This window comes from Triturus cristatus, chromosome 7 (genome assembly GCF_964204655.1).
Source record: "Triturus cristatus chromosome 7, aTriCri1.1, whole genome shotgun sequence".
Taxonomy (NCBI): Eukaryota; Metazoa; Chordata; class Amphibia; order Caudata; family Salamandridae; genus Triturus; species Triturus cristatus.
The window spans coordinates 1060689137-1060704737 of record NC_140590.1 but is presented as its reverse complement, the minus strand read 5'-3'; positions in this window follow the sequence as shown (position 1 = coordinate 1060704737).

Here is a 15601-nt window from a genome sequence, read left to right as displayed (position 1 = left end):
ATCAAATGTCTCTAGCCAAGAAGCAGTCAATCTATCACCAATATTTAGCTTTTGGTTGTATCGAAAGGTGATGGGGGTATCAGAAAGGAGGCAACATTGTAAATTAGTGCGAAACGTGAAAGTAGCGTGTTCCTGGATGCTGTTTCTGGCTCAGTATTTCGAAGACCTTGCAGCGTGTTGACTTCTGGATCATCTTTGATGATGACTTGAGATGAGACTTTCTTCTTTGTCTACATCAGAAAAAAAGCCTTTCACTTTTCCGGCAAAATTGGAAACTGTGGTGATATGTTGTGTACCTGTCAAACACAACCCAAACTTGGCCTGGGTTGCGACACATGGCGCTGAGGTCGTATCGGCTCTGTAAGCACAACCCGGTCACTTCTCCCTGAGCCACTTCACCCTGAGCCACTTAACCGAGTGCTCTGGGGTGATGACTCTCTTTAATGGATTTGGTACATAATTTAATTCTTCTCTTCTAAATGTCAGTTTGCATTTTCTGACACTTGTATGATCTCCGCTTTGCAGCGCTTCTGTTCGCAGCATTATTTTGCATGTTATGATTATCAGCGGCTGTGCTTTGTACACCTGGCTGATCCGCCTTCAGCGTTAACACTCTATAATGTACAACTTTATCTTGTGTGGCATCTCTGTACCTTTATGTATGACCTGACCAGATGGTTCTCAGCTATCGACGCTTAGATTCTTTGTAACACTTTTGTTGTCTTCATTTGCTTTACTTTGGCTGGAACTGCTCTTTGACTGCATATGCATGAAGCGTTGATTTCTTATTTTGACAGTGACATGAGCTGTTTGCTTGGACAATGGCAAACTCTCAGGGAGAGCACAGTCGTTCCTCGGGTGACTTAACCCCTATCGCATCGCCAGTTGTAGCATCTTTCCCAGCCTGGGTACCCTCCAATGACTACGCCACAGAACTTAGTATTACACTCTTTTATTCGTCTGTAACTGTGAACTTAACATTCTAAAACAAGCTTTCTTTGCATTCTGCTCTGACACCTACATCACAGCTCTACAGAGTCCGTTATGAGGCAAAAGGGTTCTGTCATAAAACTCGCAAGACATTACAGGGTTGTTATTTTCTTTACATATATTAGAAATACAAATGAAAAATCATATAAATTAATGAAATTAAGAATTAAGGTTGGGGTAGTGGCAGGATGAAGGTAAGAGTAATTAACAAATTATATTTAAAAAACTAACATTTAAAGATTACAGCTTCTGTAAATGTAATGTTTCACATAAAAAATAAATCAGCATTATTTCAAATAATGGAAATTATTACAGTGAGGATGAGGACGACTATTTAAATAAACACATTGTAATTAAAAACGATTTTAGTGTATTAGGTTTAAATTAAGGATAATGCATTAAATGTAACTGATGTACAAATAAGTTATAATTAACATTAACTAAGTAGAAAAATAGTACAAAAATTGCATTAGGAGTATTTACGAGGTAGTGTCAAAAACCACTGCAGAATTGGCAATGTTCATTTGTAGCAGTGTAGCTTTTATACATGTAAATACGTACAAGCCCATACTGTAACCATAGTTAGACTTGGTAGCACAGATAATGCATACATATTTATTCCACACATTATCTCAGTCTTACATCCAGAATTCAGCTGCACTGAAAAAATCTAAAACATTCTAAGGTTCAGGCGAAAAAACACCACTTATCCCATCTCCCAACACCACAAAACAAAAAGCTAAGTCTGGTATAACAGAATGTAACAAACTGTACATTGGACGAAACATCAGTCAGCGAGAAGAAATTTCTGGTCAGTAGACTTCAGGTTTGCTGACTATTCCCCACTATACCCCTGCTCTGTGCCTTCAGTATTCTGAGCAAACAACTTCTAGGGGAATTCTATTATTATCAAATCAAAGAGGTGCCAGTCTTTCCCAGAATAGGATCACGTTGTCATACTTACCAAAGCTTAAAGTCTAGATGTCTTTTCAAGGTCACTATATCTACGATCCCCTTTCCCCGAAGAGGCAGCCACGTGTTGTCTTTTCTAAGCAGCTTTTAGATTCGTTTATCTCTCTTGTTCAGTTATTTTAGGGTGTTCTGGGGCATCATATTTCCTCCCTCTCTGGTATCTGTCATGTATCTAGTGGCCACTTACTTTCCACAATACTCCCTGAAAGTCCCAAAGCAAAAAGGCCTTCCTCCCAAAATGTGATGTTGTGACTCACTGTTCATTAGAAGGCAAAGCTGAGCCAAAAGGTCCATGTATACTTAATGTCATCTTTGTAGTGTTTGTTATGGTTGCAGTTACCATCTCAGTAAAGTTACCAGTGAACGATTCTGTGTGTCACAGAGAGGTCTGATGCTTTCCTTTCTAAAGCAATGCAGATTAGCTATAATGTTTCAAGCGTACTTCACAGTGGCAGTACACTTTTCAGTTTTGACAGAGACTTCTACCCCCATGTTCCTAACCTTTGGATATTCTCTAGGCATCACACTGGATTCGGAAAACTTCTGTGCCAGTGGGTGGAGTTGATAAGCTCCCCATTGGCATCATCTGCATCAGAAGTGACATGTGTGATGCTTATTTAGGCGCTGACATCAGTTACTTTACTACCACGACCAACAGCGCAGTTCCAGAGAGCTACCTTGGTCACTTTTTGACCTCTTTTGAAAAACATTTTGTCAAGCTTTTTTCTGAGCTTAAGCCTTTTGGGGAATGTCACAGGGAGATGTTTGTGTTTGATCCCCAATTTGTCTCTGGTGCCTTGGGTCAGGCAGCGACCCCCAAAGCCTGTGCCGAGTGAAAGGTGATACACCCCAAGGTGATTTACGAGCAGGCAATGAAGCTCCTGGCAGCACAGCCGGTCGTTGTCTCAGACAGTGTTCCCATTCCCAAGGAAGGTCTCAGGGCCAGTCTCGGAGCTGTTCCTGTGGATGTTTGTGCACCTGTTTCAAGACTTCTTCCTCCAAGTTGGGTATGTCCAAGAAGCAAAAGAAGAAGTCGTCAAAGCATTCTTCAGCTTATTTGTCCAAATGTTGTGCTTCGAAGCCCTGCTCCAGCACTCCACCTGCAGAGCCAGCATCCGCTGCGCTCTACCCAAAGTTCTCCGGAGCGACTCTCGTCCTGTTAGAATTTTGTGACACCAGGCTTGCTATCTTTGGGCCACTGACTCCCTCTGGCATGCCTTAGGGACCCATGGAGCAGTGAAGTGCCACGGCTGAGTTACCGCTTGTGGGTTTCCCCCTGATGCCAACCAGGTCCTCTGGAACTGCACCTGTATCCATTTTGATGCCGCCACAGGTGCCAATATCCACCCCAGCCCTAGTCTGTCTGACCACTGGATGACAAACCCATCCATATCTCCGACTCAGAGTTGCTGTTGTCCAGATGATAGCTGCCTCTGGATTTGCATCCTTTCGACCGGCCCTTCCTTTATGAAGGGGATGATGAGGAAGCGGGGTATGGCCCCCTTGGGGATTAGCCTGACCAGAAAGAAGACTATGAGGTGCTTGGTGACATATGCTGCCTGGACACCTTCCTAGCCTCTAGTATGCTTTCCCTTCCGGGCTGTGTTTCGAAGGAAGGTGCATCCTTTGCAACTGTGATGCGCAGGGCAGCAGAAGTCCTTGACCTACAACTGGCTGTGGTCGGTGTCAAGCCCAACGTCTTGATAAAGGTGCTTCACCCATGGGTGAGCTCTGCTGAACCTTTGCTTCACTTAAATTAGGCCCTAGTGAGCGTTCTTCTGAGAGCCTAGGCTGAAGGTTGCATGGGTCCTCCTGTGCTCTGAATGATTGCCTGTCACCATCCGCCCACCTCAGGACACCCAGCTTCCATCTCCCAGCATCCCTCCCCTGAGAGCTCGGTGATACAGGCCTCGTCAGCCAGCGTAGCACAAACTCATTCCCTTCCACCCCACCAGTTAGGGAATACAAGAGACTGGATACTTTTAGGAACTTAATTTTCTCCTCTGCCAGCTTGGGCTTGCAGTCAGTTAATAGCACATGCCCCATGGCCTGATACTCACATACCATATAGGACTTTGTTGTGCAGCTGCTTCCTTTGCTTCCTGAAGAGGGCCTGTACACCATTCTGAACCAAGCCTTGATGGACGGTCAGGACACAACCATGTTCGCCATCAGGTGTAGGCTGTGCCCCACGGAATTTCTAGGCAGGGCCATGACCTCTACAGTGGTGCTCCGTCGCCATGCCTGGTTGCAGAACACTGGGTTTTCTGGGGATGGTTTCTCATCCCTCATTGACATGCCATTAGATGGCTCCCGCTTGTTTGGCGATAAAGTCGATATGGTGTACAAACGTTTTCAGGAAAGATGGGACACCGCCAGGTCCCTGAACTTCTCTCTGGCTTCCCTATCAGAGCAACAGTACTTTTGCCCGTTCCACTGCCACATTTGGGGCTCCTATGGGCATCCGCAATATTAGCCTAACATCTCAGCTCAGCAGGCAGGACAGGGTTGCGGATTCCAAATCAGAATACAAGAGTCATGCCCAATACATTGTCCAGTTCCCCTCCCCTCTGGCTGCCACAACCTCCAAGTTTCTTAAGGAGCCCTCCACCTAGCACAGTCATCCTGTTGGTGGCAGGATCATTGTGACACCACCTGTCTTAATGGAGCAACATAACCACCGACAAGTGGGTGCTCCAAACTGTGCAGAGAAGTCATACCCTCCCATTTGTGGAACCCCAGCTCCTCTGCCTCCATCTCTAGAATAGCTGACAGAGGGCCATCTCTACTTGCTCCATCAGGAAATGCAGGCTCTGCTGGCCAAAAGAGCCACTGAGAAGGTCCCAGCACCAGAGATAGGGTGTGGTTGCTATTTCTGCTACTTTCTGGTGGCAAAAAAGGACAAAGAGCTCCATCCTATACTAGAACTGCACCCTCTCAATGTCTTTCTGCGGGGAGAGAAAATCAAGATGTTCAACTTGGCTGAGGTTCTGTCTGCCCTGAATCCTGGCGACTGGATGGTAGTGTAGGACGCATATTTACACATCCCTGTCCTTAATGTCCACGAGTGTTATCTGCAGTTCACGGTGGGCCACAAGCATTTCCAGTTCGCTCCCCTTCGGCCTTACCAGTGCCCCCGGGTGTTCATGAAAGTGATAGCGGTGGTTGCAGCACATCTTTGGAGGTCAGGGATCCCAGTCTTCACCAACCTCAATTACTGACTGCTGAAGGTGGGCTCACCCCAGGCTCTCGTCACCCACCTCCAAACTACGGTGAACCTCCTACATTCACTGGGTGTCACTATCAACATACTGAAGTCACACCTTACTCCTTCTCAGATGCTCTGTTTCATTGCAGCTATTCTGGACACGGTGCAATTTTGTGTCTATCCTCCGGAGTGGAGAGTCCAGGATATTCGGGCTATGATTCCGATGTTTCAGCATCAAACCTGGGTTTCAATGAGACTGAGTCTCAGACTGCTGGGCCTGATGGCCATGTGCATCTTGCTGATGAAGCATGCCCAGTGGCACATGGAGGCTCTGCAGTGGGGGAGAACCACCCAGTAGTTATAAAAGTATGTATTTATTATTATAACATACCTTAAATACCTCACAGTATATGCTACACGCGGATAAACACAAAGCACACAATACTGTAGCACATATACTAAAATAGTGGTATAAAAACCACAACTCGAGTCAAGACAGTGTCTAGAGGGTGTAGAATAGCTGGGACCCCAGGTGAGTAAGGAGGGACCCCACGGAGGACGAGTGCAGTGTGAGAACACAACTGCGTGCTATGTACAATTCAATGGGAGAGTTGTGGTTGCAGTTGTAGTGTTTAAGGACGCTTCCCAGTGGATTATGAAGAAACCCTTTAGAACATAGAAGGTTGGAGAGCCCGTGGATACCGAAGTACCAGAGTTGCCTATCTCAGGGAAGCCGGGTGCATAGGGTCGAAGTGGCATCGGAAACTGCTGTCGTTCTCAATGGAAGTCTTCAAAGAAATGCCACTGCTGGAAAGAAGAAAAGTGTCAGGTGGAACCCACAGGTGTATTTGTGAAGGAAGGAACCTGAAAGGGGGGGGGGGGCGCTGAGTCTGGGTTATTCAGGAGTGACCAGTGGCTCGGTAGAAGAATGCCGGGCGATGTCGGGGGGCTTCAGGTGCGAAGAAGGTGACCTTCCAGCCACGGGGAACAGGAGATGTTGAGGACAACCAGGAGCTGGATACGAGCTGTCCCATAAAGGATGTTGAGTGCTGAGGGGTCGGTGTCCAGCGGGAGCACCAACAAGCCTTAGCAGCGGCAATCAATGAAGGTCGACAAAGGTCATGGTCTGGCCCAGCAAGGACCAGGAAACTCACCACAACAAGGGGAGTCAGGGCTGGCCTGGAGCAACCAGGGGAGCCCAAGAATATCAGTACTGTCCCTCAAATGGACCCACAGGCCGGAGGCACAAGAGTCGCGAGGGGACCTCTAGCATTTTCAAAAGGTAACAGCTTGCAGAGCACGGAGTGCAAGGAGGCCAAAGTCCTTTGTACAAAATGTGCGCCAAGGATGGGGCTATCAATAGCCAAATGCACTTAGTTGGGGAACGCCAACAAACAAATGCAATTGGAAAAGTATGTTGTGCACGGGGGTTCAGGTTATATGGTCTCCACGAGGGATACTGGCCTCAAACTCAGTGAGAAGGCAGTTCAACCTCAAGGAACATAGGAACCCACCTCCTCTGTTGGTTGGAGCCTTCGGAGTCTGCAGGAGCTCAGGATCAACAGACCGGTCAGTTGCATTACAGTGCCTGTGGATGCAGGGGAGTGACTCCTTCACCCCAAGGGAGATATTTCGGTTGTCCTTGATGCTCCACAGGTCCTACACAGAGCCTGTATGATACACGGGCACAGGCGATGCTTTGGAGAGAGAGGCAGACTAAGTAGGGCCCAGTTGAAGTCCAGAGTGCCCAGACAATCGAAGGTCAGTGGTTTCTTGATCAGAATCTTGTCCACCTCGAATCTAGGGTCCTACAGCCAGGTAATCCCTTTTGTACACATGGGAGATGGTTGGACAGATTGAGGGGACCATCCCAGGAAAGGGTCAGGACAGTGGGGAGGATACTCCCATGTCCTTTGTCCAGTTTGGCGCAAGAGCCAACGGCTCTCAGGACTGGTTTGAACTGGACTTTGCACAGGGACTTCAAGTGTGCCCCAGATGCAGAATTTCAGGCACTTTGGAAGTGCACCCACCCAGCCCCAATACACTAAATCCTGTCTGGGAGGTGGTCACACCTCCTTGTGATAGGATGCCTATTGTCCTGGCTTCCCCTGCTCGAACTTGGCTCAGCAGCACGAGGGCAGAAATGTGTCTCTGGTCGACAGCAACCATTTTATGCTGCCCAGGTCGAGAAGGCTTGTACCGGAAAGACCAGTGACCCCACGAAGCTTGCTTCAGAAGGGTGGAATCATACTTTCCACAACCGTTACCATTGTGGAGGTATGATTCCAACGTGTTTGATACCAAACACGACATGTTTTGTTGCAGCAGTTTTCGAGATAGCATTTTACACGAGCAATCTGAAAGAAACACGTTAGTTATAGATTCCTTACCTTAGAATTACCCCCAAGCATCAGACTGGATCCGGAAAGTTTTTTTATCAGCAGTACCTCTGCATGTCGGAAGGTGGCGTCGGTCGGCTCAGCTTCCGTCATTGGTGTTGTCGCCCGAATGACGTCGCCGCAGCTACTTAGACGCCCTGCGCTCGTGCGCTGATGTCAGTTCTTTCTTTTTCCGCGCCAGCCAGCGCAGATCCAGAGAGAGCGGTACCTCCAGTAAATTTTTGACTGACTTTTTATCAACTTTTGTCGACTTCTTTTTTCAGTCCATCGACTCCTGGTGCATGAGGGATGCCCGACATCAAGGCTTGCAGTTCCTGTACCCAACTGATGTCGGTTACGGATCTGCACCGCGTGTGTCTGTTCTGCCTGGAGCGCGACCACGACCCAAAGTCGCGCCCTGACTGACGGTCGATGGCGCTGAAGGCTTTGCGGGAGCGGTCCCGAAAGCTGTTTGAGCCCCGGTTGTGAGGGAGTTTGAGGGACCGGTCGCGGAGCCATCACCACTCGCCCAAGTCATCGAAGTCTTTGCACTCTGGGTCGGGTAAGTCAAAGCACAAACAAAAATCGAAGATGCATCGTCGCTCTTCGACTTCTCCCCGTCCGTCGGCTGGCGCGACGAAGGATACAGGCAGTGCCCCTGCCGCGGCTCCGCACGCGGTGCCCGAAGAGTCGACTCTGGCCGTCCCTCCCTTTCCGGGACCCGGAGCTACTCCTGCCCAGTTTCGTACATTCTAAGAGGCGATGCATGCCATCTTTGGGTGGCCCGAACACGCCAGCGCGACTTTGGGCCCCGCGGACTCGGTTGGGGGGCACAGGCCTTCTCCACTGTTGGTTCTGGCCACGGTGCCGCCGGCCCCCCTTGGATCCAGGCCTGGATCCGGATCAGCGCCGGTTAACCTCATTACGCCTCCACCGCTTCCTCTGGCACCGCAACTGACGCCGGTTGTGTCCCCGGCTGCCATCGACAACGGCCTCCATCCCAACATGGAGCCAGACCAACGTCGCCTGACGCCGGATCCAGCGCCGAGAGCAGTTTTTGTGCCCCTGTTCACTCTTGGGGTCCCTTTTTGGCCAGATTGGCAACCTGAGGAGGAGGACTGGGAGGGGTCAGGTGACCCTTTAACTGATCAGATGGAGTCTGAGCAGGACTGGAGAGAGGAACTGGGGGATGCCAGTGGTCTTGACACATCTCCTGACCTTGGCATGTTGTCTCCTCCTACCGTGGCTATGGAGGTGGGAGCGTCGTACACAGTAGTGTTGCGTAGGGCGCCCGAGGCTCTCAACCTCGAGCTTCCTATGGTGGCAGTCAGGACTAACCTCCTGACAGAGATGCTTCAGTCGGCGGCGAGCTCTTCAGAGCCCCTGCTGCCGTTCAATGAGACCCTTACCGATGTCCTTTTGGGCACGTGGTCCAGGACCAACACCGGAGCGCCCGTGGATAGGATAATTGGCCGATGCCACCGCCCGGTTCTGGGCGCCCCCACTTTCCTTTCTCAACACCCCACCCCGGAGAGCTTGGTGGTTCAATCCTCCACTTCCAAAAGCGTATTCCCTATGGCCCCACCGGAAAGTGAATCCAAGACCCTGGACCATCTTTGGAAGACGATTTTCTCTTCCGCCAGCTTGGGACTGCGGTCGATAAACATTGCATGTCTATTGGACCGTTATTCCCACTCTGTATGGGATACAGTTGCGCAGGTGCTGCCTCAGTGACCGGAGGAGGCCCGGACAGTGCTCTCCCAGGCTGTTGCCGCCAGGAGGGATGCAGCTAAGTTTAACATCCGTTGTGGGCTGGGACCTGCTCACTCCTCCACGTAGCTCCTGTCTGGCGTGCTGTGCCTCTGCCCTAGCTAGTAGGGGTCGACTAGGTCTCCCGCTTGCATTGTCTGCCTGCTTTGCCTTGGTGCGCTCCGCTCCTTTTTGCCCACATTGCTGACTTTTTGTGCCTGATTGTCTTTTCATTGCTTATTTCCGACTTGCTGCATCGTTTTCTGTGCCTTTCCCACTGTGTCCCTGTTTATCCTTTATTGTGCCGTCCCGCCCGTTTCCCGCTCCCCCACCCACCGCTGCTGCCCCAGCGGCCCCCCCCTCCGCCGTTTTCCCGCTCTCACCTCCCAGCTGCACCTCCTTCCCAACTCCCCTATAAGATGCCGGCCGCTGCGGCCCACCAACGGCAAGCCCATCTGCGCCTGTCCGCGACCAGCGTCGGGAACCGTGGTGCTCTCAGGCCTCTCCGCTACGACTCAGCCGCCCTCCACACACTCAATCCCGGAAGACACACCGACTGCGCAAGATCCTCACCGAACACCACCATGGACAGTTCTCTTGCAGACTCTGCCGCAGATCCTTCGCCATCGACAAAGATCCCACTACCACCAAAGGCCCACCTGATGCACGCACGGCCGAAACCCTGACTTGCATCCTCCTCAACGTCCCCTTTTTCACGGAAACCTGGACCAACGCCACTTCCGACCCCGAACATTGTTACTGCCGTCCCAGGCGACTACAAGATCCAGAGAAAAGACCGCCCGCACTGCCCAGGAGGAGGACTTGCTATTGCAAACAAGACCCCCCTCCGACTCTCCGCATACAGCACGAGTGACCCCCCCACTCCAACACAGACCACCTCCACTTCCAGATCAGCCCCAGGACGAGGCTACACGGTACCCTCATCTACAGACCACCAGGACCTCGCACCCAGTCCGCAAGCACCATCGCCAAGCTCGCCGCTTCCCATGCCATCCCCTTCACGGACTACATTCTTCTCGGGGACCTGAACTTCCACCTCGACAACTGCAATAACCCGGACTTCACCTCTCTCCTCGACAACCTTGCCAACCTAGGACTGAAGCAGCTGGTCAACATGCCCACCCACAGAGCAAGCCACACCCTTGACCCCATCTTCGCGGGAGGAACAAACATCTACTTCAGCCACCCAGCCCATCTGGACTGACCACCACGGTGTCAACTTCACCTTCAACACCACCACCGCACCCAAACCTGCCCCGCGCCCGCCACGTCCTTCAAATACCCCCCCAGCGCCACGACCGACACCAAATCCGCTGCCATGGAATTCCACCGCTGGATCTCCTGCTGCATCGACAAGCTCGCACCCCTCCACCACCCCGCCAAACAACATCCTCTGAAGGCCGCCTGGTTCACCACAGAACTTCAAGTAGCCAGACACTCCTGCAGATGCCTAGAGAAGACCTGGCGTAACCTGAAAACCTCAGAAGCGCGGAACAACCACAGGAGCGCCCTGAAGGAATACCACCAGCGCTTAAGAAACACCAAATGGACCTTCATAAGAGACAAGTTCCAGACCGATGTGACCAACGCCAAGGAGCTGTTCAACGTCATACAGCAGTTCGCAAAACCCACCAGCGAAGCCACAGACGTCACACCCTTCCAGGAACTCTGCGCAAAACTCAGCTCCTACTTCCACCTGAAGATCAAGCTCCTCTATGACAATTTCAGCGAACCAGAGCCAGACACCACCCCTCTACCCACCACCGCCAACAAGCCGACCATCACGACCTGGCATCCCGCTACCATCAAACTCATAATCACGACCATGAAGAATACTCAGGATCCCCAACTGACCCCTGCCCACCGAACATATTGCACAGGGCCGCCATCGCACGCGAGCTAGGGCAGACCATCAACGTCTCTCTAAGATCTGGCATCTGCCCAGATGACTGGAAACGGGCAGAGGTGAAACCCCTCCTCAAGAAACCAACGGCCGACCCAACAGACCTGAAAAACTACCGGCCCATCTCTCTCCTCCCCTTTGCGGCCAAAGTCACAGAGAGACTCGTAAACACCCAGCTGACCACCTTCATCGAAGAGAACTCCATCCTAGACGCCTCCCAGTCTGGATTCCGCATCAACCACAGCACCGAGACCGCCCTCCTCGCCGCCACTGATGACATCTGCATACTTCTCGATCAGGAACATACTACGGCCCTCATCCTTCTAGACTTCTCTGCAGCCTTCGACACAGTCTCACATCGCACGCTTGCAGCCAGACTTCACAAAGCAGGGATACAAGGAACCGCCCTTGACTGGATCCAATCCTTCCTCTCCGGCAGAACCCAGAGGATTCAACTCCCTCCCTTCCTCTCCGAACCCACTGAAATAAACTGCAGAGTACCCCAGGGATCTTCACTCAGCCCCACGCTCTTCAACATCTACATGGCCCCCCTCGCCGCCATCGTCGGACAGCATGGACTCAGCATCGTATCCTATGCCGACAACACTCAGCTCATCCTCTCACTCACAAAGAATCCCGATGACACCAGACTCCGCTATCAGGAAGGAATGCAGAACGTGGCAGCATGAATGAAAGACAGCTGCTTGAAGCCCAATTTAGAGAAGACCGAGGTCCTCATCCTCAGACCCTGCACCTCCGCCTGGGACAACACCTGGTGACCCTCCACCCTCTGGAACCCTCCCACCCCCACAGACCATGCTCAGAACCTCTGCATCATCCTTGGCTCCTCGCTCTCCATGAACCGCCAGGTCAACGCCGTCGCTTCGACTAGTTTCAACTGCCTTCGCATCGACTAGTTTCAACTGCCTTCGCATCCTATGTAAGACCTTCAAATGGATCCCTCCCGACTGCAGTAGGACCGTCACCCGCGCACATATAACCATCAGACTGGACTAGGGAAATGCCCTGTTTGCCGGAATTAACAGAACTCTTCTACATAAACTCCAAACAATCCAGAACACCGCAGCCAGACTCGTCCTCAGGACACCGCATCACGAACACATGACCCAACACCTTCGAACCCTCCACTGGCTCCCCATCGAGAAGAGGGTCACCTTCAAACTCCTCACCCACGCCTACAAATCCCTCAACAGCATCGGACCCAAATACCTCAACGAGACAATATCCTTCCATGTACACAAGAGGAACCTCCGCTCCACCGACCTCTCCCTGGCAGGAGAGCCTTCTCCTACATGCAGCCAAGACCTGGAACGAGCTCCCTGTGAAAGTCAGACGCTCCCCGACCCTGCACACGTTCAGGAAGGACCTCAAGACCTGGCTCTTCCACCGATCTGGAGCCACCCCCCCCCCCAACCCTCCCCAGTTGAGACCCTATTGGGTGAGTAGTACGCTATATAAACCCCCTGATTGATTGATACTGCTGACTCTCTAGGCAGGACGATTTCCACGTCCGTAGCCCTTCGTCGCTACGCCTGGATGAGGTCGACTGGTTTTTCAGAGGAAAATCCAGAACACCTTGATGGACATATCCTTTGATGACCGTCGCCTTTTTGGTGACAAAGCGGACACCGCTCTAGAGTGTTTCAAGGACTCACTGGCTACAGCCAAGTCCTTGGGCCTCTCCAGCTGACCGGTGCAGTCTGCTTTTCGCCCCTTTCGTGGCTATGGAAGGGGTGCCCCACTACGTTCCGCCCAGAGCCACAGGTCGCAGCAAGTTACCCAACCTTCGCGTGACTGGGGACGTGGGAACCAACTCCGTGGTTCAGGAGGCCAGCAGGCAGGCCAGTCCACAAACCCCCCTTCTACAGCAGCCTCCAAACCCTCCTAGTCCGACCTTTCAGGCCCATCAAACACCAGTGGGCGGCAGGATTTGCCATCACCTCCCCCACTGGGGCACCATCACGTCAGACAGGTGGATTTTGTAAATAGTCCGAAGGGGCTACTCCCTCCCCTTCGAGGCTACCCTTCCAGCCATGCCACCTCAATACCACCGCATGGCGGAGGATCACTTGGGCCTTCCCAACAGGAAGTTAAGGCTCTCTTGGCCAAGGGAGCCATCGCGCACGTTCCTGCCCCAGAAGTAGGTAGTGGTTGCTACTCCCACTACTTTCTGGTACCCAAGAAGGACAAGGGCCTGCGTCCTATATTGGACCTCAGGAACATCAACCGCTTCAAGAAGTTCAAGATGTTGACGCTCGCTCAGGTCTTGTCTGCCCTCGACCCTGGAGGCTGGTTGTTAGCGTTGGATTTGCGGGACGCTTATTTCCACATCCCCGTCCTGCCGGCTCACCGGCGTTACCTATGGTTCACGGTAGACCACGAGCATTTTCAGTTCACTGTGCTCCCCTTTGGACTTACCCAGCACCCCACGGGTGTTCATGAAAGTGATGGCGGTTGTCGCAGCTCATCTGCGCAGATCAGAGGTCCCAGTCTTTCCCTATCTCGATGACTGGCTGTTGAAGGCAGGCTCGCCCCAGGCTATCGTCTCCCACCTCCAGACTACGGCCGACCTCCTGCATTCGCTGGGGTTCTCCATCAAAGTGCCAAAGTCACACCTGATTCCCTCTCAGAAGCTCCTCTTCATTGGAGCGGTTCTGGACACAACGCGGTTTCGGGGTTATCCTCCCGAACAGCGAGTCCGGGATATTCGGGCTATGATTCCAATCTTTCAGCCACTATCCGGGGTGTCGGTCAGGATGACCCTGAGGCTGCTGGGCCTCATGTCCTCCTGCATCCTGCTGGTCGATCATGCCAGGTGGCATGTGCAGGCTCTGCTTTGGGACCTGAAGTTCCAGTGGGCGCAGCATCAGGGGAATTTGTCTGATTGGGTCCAGATCTCAGAAGGCACTGCAGTGGTGGCTCACGAATAAGGATTGGGTCAAGGGCAGATCCCTCTCCCTTCCCCAACCTGGACACACAGTGGTGACGGACGCATCCCTTCTGGGATGGGGCGGCCACATGTGAGAGGCGGAGATCAGAGGCTTCTGGTCTCCAGAGGAGTCCGGGCTCCACATCAACCTTCTGGAGCTTCTTGCGATTCATCTTGCACTAAAAGCATTCCTACCCTCTCTCCGGGGAAGTGTAGTGCAGGTGTTCACGGACAACACCAGCGCCATGTGGTACTGCAACAAACAGGGCAGGGTGGGGTCGTGGACCCTCTGTCAGGAGGCCCTCCACCTCTGGACATGGCTGGAACATCAGGGCATATCCCTGGTGGTTCAACACCTGCCAGGTTCCCTGAACACCAGGGCGGACAAACTCAGCCGAAGGTGCATGATGGATCACAAATGGTGTCTTCACACGGAGGTGTTACAAGGTCTCTTTCAACAGTGGGGAGAGCCTTAGTTAGATATATTCGCCACCGCAGAGAACGCGCAATGTCAGTAATTCTGCGCGTTGGAATTTCTAAGGCAACACTCGCTAGGTGATGCTTTTCGTCACGAGTGGAGTTGCGGTCTGTTATACGCCTTTCCACGTATACCACTTCTGCCCAGAGTGTTGAAGAAGATCAAGCGCGACCGGGCCCAAGTCATTCTTGTGGCCCCGGATTGGGCACGAAGAGTCTGGTATCCCGAGTTGCTCAACATGGCCATCGATCCTCCGACCCGTCTGCCTCTTCGGGAGGATCTTCTGTCGCAGCAGCAGGGGATGGTCCTCCACCTGAACCTTTCCAACCTCCACCTCCTTGCGTGGAGATTGAGAGGCTGCAGTTGACGTCTTTTGACCTGCCCCCTGAAGTTTGCGATGTAATCTTGGCAGCCAGGCGTCCCGCCACTAAGACGATATACGCCTGCCGGTGGAACAAATTTGGGGCATGGTGCACAGCAAAGGCTGTGGATCCCCTTTCTGTCCCTCTTTCTAGGGTTCTCTTGTTTCTTCTTTCTTTGGCCCAGCAGGGCTCTGCTCTGGGCACTATCAAGGGCTATCTTTCGGCCATCTCTGCCTTCCTTTGGCTTCCAGATCAGCCTTCTCTTTTCAAGTCCCCTGTGGTTAATCGTTTCTTGAAGGGCATGACTCATCTCTTTCCTCCTATTCCCTTATTTATGCCCCAGTGGGACTTGAATCTGGTCTTGACTTACTTGATGCGCGCTCCCTTTGAGCCACTTCACAACTGTCCTGTAAGACTTTTAACTCTTAAAACTGCATTCCTGGTAGCCATCACATCTGCCAGAAAAGTGAGTGAGCTCCAGGCTCTTTCATCCAAGTCTCCTATTCTGTCTGTCCATCCAGACAAGGTAGTTCTCAGGACTCGTCCATCTTTCCTGGCCACGGTTGTCACTGCCTTCCACATCGGGCAGA